The following is a 6000-nucleotide window of genomic DNA, read 5'->3' as shown; positions in this document are numbered from 1 at the left end:
TTTTAGTTGGTAAATTCTGGAGAAAAAAGAAAGAAAGAAAAGATTATAACTTTTTTAATGCAGAAAAAAAGAGAGTGAGTTTAGAGTTTGGTAACTAAAATTCTGGCTTGGAATTGCTTTTCCCACAAGTCATAAACTAAATGCATCTGCAGTCATCTTTTGTTTCAAGAATATAACCTGAAGAACAGCACATGATGAGGATGAAAATTTTATTACATTATTTGCATTCAGTTTTGAAAATAATAAAGTAATCAAACATCAGGACATAAGGAACTTTCCCTTTGCGTTCTCAAACACTTGTTCTGCCATTACAGCGACAGCACCATCCGCCTTATTAATCTCCAATTCGGACTTCTGGTTCGGCGCATCGGCAATGGAGGGATCGAATCCGATTGCTAGTGCTGCCTCTGCTTTTGCTCCGTAAACCAATCTCTGCTTAGAAACCAATATGACAAATATATAATGTTAACCCAATATAAAGGGAGATACAATAAGAAACGAGGGAGAGGAAGGTCCACCTTAATTTTTTAAAGTTGAATTGCACCAAGGCACATTAGACAAGGTTCACAAGAAGCATAGATTTCACAGTCAGCAAGATAATTTTGATTTAGTTTTTGACATGCCTACAGATCATAATGTGAGTTCCCAAATGATACATTCTCAATAAGTTAATAGAAAAAGTAAATAAAAAAATATAAAGATATTAGACTAACTCAATGTAGTGCTCACATATAAACTAAGCAATGTATAGAAGCATTAAGAGAATCAAATGAAGTTTGCAAAATTCAGCTCGGCTTTTGGGAGTCGGCGTCAAGTTGTTATCTTCGATGCCGATCTATAAGCCTTGAGAAAGTCTGAGCTTCACTCCTAGGGAGATGTCAAATCGTGCAGAGCGCGAGCAAGAAACAAGGGGGAGTGTACCTGCAAAGGCACTCCGAAACTTAAGTTAGTATTGAGAATTCAATGTGTCCCTTTAGAATAGAATGACGTACCTTTATATGTGAAGTGGAGAAGATCGGTTATATTTCTGTATTATCGTCGGTTGTTAAAGAGCAATAAACAGATCTTAATGAGTTCAGACGTTTTGATTCTAGTACATGGTCCGTTGAGTCTGTGTGTAACGCCGAGCTTATAGCGTGTTTTGCCGAGTTATGACACATAATGCCGTGTTATGATGATAGTTTTGTAACGGTCGGATCATAACCCCAAGTTTGGCCTGAGAATGTGTTTAATGAAGCAGGTTGAGCTTTTAGTGATTCATAATTCGGCTAATGGATAAGTCTGCGGTTGGTTTGGTGTTGGAGCCCCCAGTTTAATTTGCTTTATTAAACAATTATTAATGTTAAAAAGTGAGATGACTAGGATAGAGAAAGTAATTAATTGCACGTTTGATGGTGGTGCATGTTTCCAATGTCCCTTGAATCGATGTAACTGATGGGATTGGAGAGTGGAATCGAAACAGATTATTAAAACTGTTTTTGGAATCATAAGGGTTTCATTTTGTTGTATTACTTTGTTTTGTTATTTGGAGCTTTTGCTGTCAAAAAATGAGCAAGAGAGGTATGTCTTAATTTGTTTCTGTCTTTTTTACTTTGTGTCTGTTGGATTCTGTTCTTCTTCTTCTGCGACTTGTTCTATTTTCACATGGGGTTTGAGAGAGATAAAAAGGGGAAGATAGACTGGTTCTATGACTGGATGAACGATGAAGTGAGGAGTCGTGTGTCATTGTTCTTGGATCTGGGTGCTGTATATGAAGTAGATAAGAGTAAAGTTGTTAGGACTGGTTCTGGAGTTCGACTGGAGTTACTTCCATGTTTTGAAAGTGATAGGATTTTTCATAGGGGTGAGGATTTTGAATACTTTCTTATGTATAGTTCTGTTCTTGAGGAGTTGAAGGTTAAGCTTCCATTTAGCGAGTTTCAGTGTCAGATTTTGAAGCAGATGAATTGCGCACTATCTCAGCTACATCCAAATGGATGGGCTTTTCTTTGTGCATTTGAGGTGCTGATGGAGTTTTTGGAGGAAGTTCCATCTGTAGAGTTATTTTTCTCACTGTTTCAAGCTAAGGGTGTGTGGAAAGGTGGATGAGTGAACCTGAATAGTTTGCCGAGGTTTGTAGTATTTAAGCTGTATAAGTCGTCATTTAAGGAGTTTAAGGAGATATATCTAAAAGTGAGAAATGTTGAAGGGGATTTTCCTTTTTATGTGGATGAGCATTTAGGGGAGAGATTCATGATTTGGTGGTGTTCAGAGGATAATAATATACTCAGTCCAGAGTTCATTAAACCTAGAGATGAGTGTATTATTGAATTTCTGGTAGATGTGATTGATTGGAAGGATTTGATCTCGGTGTTCGATTTGTTGCAGTGGGAGGAAAATAAGCAGGCTGTGGTAGAGTATTTAGGTGAGCTTGTTGGAATATTATTTTGTAACTAAGATTTGAAATATGAGGCTGAATAATCGGTTTTCGTCTGTTTTCAAGTGGAAAGTATCTTAGCGTATCCGCGGCGAACCTGAGGGCACGTGTGAAGAGTAAGAATCTAGATAAGGAAGGTTTGACGTCGAAAGTTGAGAAGGTTGTCGGCACTGGTGAGGTTGATCAGCCAAAGCCGAGGAGGAGAAAGGTTGTTCTGATGAAGAGAAAGGGTGACGTGGTGGGCTTGTCCGACGTTTCTAATGATGAAAGAGATGAGGTGCTGATTGAAAAAGTTCATAAGTTTTTTGACAATCAAAAGAGGTTACACGGTATCACTGATCAAACTGATTCTTCATCTTTATGGGGGAGGGATTACCCATACATGGTTGTTGCTGATGAGTGTCGTCAATCATCGACGAATATGAATCTGGCCGACGAGGTTGGTGATGTTGCTATTGACCAGTATGTGCAGGTAATTTTATTTTGTGAGTGTTGCTTTTAATTTACCTCTTTTTGGAATACACATGTGATAGTGTTTATGTTGCAGGTGGTGGGGCTCCGGCTGCGAGTTTAGGGTGTAGCCTGAAAAGATACATCGAAAGGTTGTTGAGAAAAAAGAGGATCCAAGTTTGAGGGAGGAGTTGGCTTTAAAGAGTGCTAAAATTTCAGAGCTTGAGGTGAAGTTAGATGATGTTGAAAAGCATTTGAAAGAGGTGAAAGATAACTATGCCACGGATGTTGAGGATTTAAAAAAGAAAGAATCTGATTTTTCTGCTCTGAGTACTCGTGTGATTGAGGTCATTGCTCAATTGAAGGAGGTAAAGAAAAACAAGCAAGGAGAAATTCTTGATTCCTTCATTGAAGGATTTGAGAGGGCTTCCCTTTAGGCAAAATTCTTAGCTCCCGAGGTGGATTTTTCACAAATGGATCCAGGGAAGATAGTGTAGGATGGGATTTTGGTGGAAGATGACGGTGATGCTGAGCAAGGTGATGATAATCTGGGATAGCTTATTTTTGATAAAAAAATTTTTGTTAATGTTTTGTGGACTGTTTTTGCTCTTCTTTGGGCATTTGATCTTGTTGGCTTTTTGATTGGCATATGCCTTCTGAATCTTAGTTGACTAGTTTGAATTGTTTGATGATTTGCATTCTGTTTTGCAAAATAGAAACATGTTTGCGTATAATGTTGGTTAATTATATATGAATAAGATAAAGATGAGCAGATTGTTCTGATGTGGTTGACTGTGTTGGATAAATTCGTGTTACCTGATGTGATGTGCGGGGCAAGCGTTTAGGCCCCTTCTGAGTAGTCGGAATAGGTGTCAACTTTCTATTTGACCAGTAGGATCGAAGTAAAGATTGGCTATTGGTTTGATCGGCAAAGTCTGGGTAATCGGATTCGGTTATCTATTTTTGGTAAAGTCCGAGTAATTGGATTCGGATTATTGATCGGTTGTTCGGTAAATTCCGAGTAAGGATTCGGATTACTGATTGGCTATTTGTTTTTCGTTAAGTTTGAGTAATGGCATCGGGATTGTAGATTGGCTATTTGTTTGACTGGTAGATTCCGAATAATGGGATCATAAGAAAGATCGGTATAATGATAAAGGCCGAATGGTCGGCTTTGAAAAAAGATCGGCAGGAAAACATTATGAATTCGTAGACAAGAAAGATTCTTTGATGTAAAAATATAAGCTGATGAGTTAAAAAACTTATATACATTGGAAAACCTTTGATCTCAAAGGTGCAGGTAGGCAAGCCTCGTTAAAACCTTTCCAAGCAAAACCCTTTTTGGGAAAAATCTTGGTAGTAGGAAAAAGAGTACTCGCCTGTCCCTGACTTTTAACTGTAATATAACTTTAAAGATGATACATTCCAAGTATTAGGCAAAGTGTTACCATGTAGGGTTTGTAATCGGTATGCTCTGTTGCCGATAACTTCTATTATCCGAAAAGGACCTTCCCAATTAGCTGCTAGCTTGTAATTGTTTCCTAGCTTTCTAGCTTGTTCTGTTCTTCTTAGCACCAAGTCGTTCACTTGAAAGGACCTTGGGTGTAGTTTTTTATTATAGCGCCTAGCTATATGCTGTTGCATAGCTCGGTGTATGATTGCTGCTGAGAATCTGATTTCTTCGACAAGGTCTAGGTCAGATTGCCGAGCTGTGTGTGCTGTTGTATGGTCAGCCAATTGAGTTCGCAATAAGGCTTGGGAGATCTCCACTTGTATCATAAAATGATGTTTCTTCTATCGTTAAATGGACCGTGGTATTATACCCCCATATGATTTCTGGTATAAGCTCGGCCCAAAGGCCTTTTGCATCGTCCAGTTTCTTTCTTAGAGCATGGAGTATTAATTTATTTGCAGCCTCTGCTAACCCGTTCGTCTGCGGGTGCTCTACTGATGAAAAATGTTGTTTGATTTTCAAATCCTGCAGAAAGGATGTGAACTTATGATCGGCAAACTGGTGACCATTATCTGTGATAATGTACCGAGGTATGCCAAATCGAAAAATAATATATTTCCATACAAAAGAAAGCATGTGTTGTGAGGTAATCTTGGCTAGAGGCTGGGTCTCTATCCATTTTGAAAAATAATCAATTCCTACAACCAGGAATTTTACCTGCCCTGCTGCTGTCGGAAAAGGGCCGAGGATATCTAGACCCCATTGGATGAAGGGCCAAGTTACCTCGAAGTTATGCAATAATTTGGCTAGCAAGTGCGTTATCGGGCTATGTCTTTGGCATTTATCACAGTTTCTGACCTTTGTTTTGCAGTCTTTTTGTAATGTCAGCCAATAGAAGCCAACATGTAGGATCTTTGAACAGAGGCTTTGGGCACCGAGGTGTGTACCACAGATTCCTTCGTGTGCTTCAGATAATGCAATATTGGCTTCAGACATGTTAAGGCATTGAGTAGAGGACAAGCAAAGCCTCGTTTGTACAGGCAGTTGTCATATATTGTAAAAAACGAAGCTTGTCGGCAAAAATGCCAGAGATTTTCAATATTGTCTGGCAATGCTCCATGATGAGCGGATAATTTATACGCTTTTTGGCATTGTTTTTAGTATGTTTTTAGTATGTTTTAATTAGTTTTTATTATATTTTTATTAGTTTTTATTTAAAATTCACTTTTCTAGACTTTACTATGAGTTTGTGTGTTTTTCTGTGATTTCAGGTATTTTCTGGCTAAAATTGAGGGACCTGAGCAAAAATCTGATTCAGAGGCTAAAAAGGACTGCAGATGCTGTTGGATTCTGACCTCCCTTCACTTGAAGTGGATTTTCTGGAGCTACGGAAGCCCAATTAGCGCGCTCTCAACTGCGTTGGAAAGTAGACATCCTGGGCTTTCCAGCAATATATAATAGTCCATACTTTGCCTGGGATTTGATGGCTCAAACCGGCGTTCCAAATCAGCTTTAGACTGCCCGGCGTTAAACGCCGGAACTGGCACAAGAATGGGAGTTAAACGCCCAAACTGGCACAAAAGCTGGCGTTTAACTCCAAGAAAAGTTTCTACGCATGAAAGCTTCAATGCTCAGTCCAAGCACACACCAAGTGGGCCCGGAAGTGGTTTTTTATGTCATT

General features: G+C 38.9%; 1 pseudogene; it reads right to left on the bottom strand.

Annotated features, from left to right (window-relative positions):
- Positions 1-233: 233 nt before the first annotated feature.
- The window catches only part of LOC112709153 (guanosine deaminase-like), a 39288-nt pseudogene continuing 33521 nt past the window's right edge, over positions 234-6000 (bottom strand).

The sequence above is a fragment of the Arachis hypogaea genome, chromosome 9 (assembly GCF_003086295.3).
Source record: "Arachis hypogaea cultivar Tifrunner chromosome 9, arahy.Tifrunner.gnm2.J5K5, whole genome shotgun sequence".
Taxonomy (NCBI): domain Eukaryota; kingdom Viridiplantae; phylum Streptophyta; class Magnoliopsida; order Fabales; family Fabaceae; genus Arachis; species Arachis hypogaea.
This window is presented reverse-complemented; position numbering and strand designations above follow the sequence as displayed.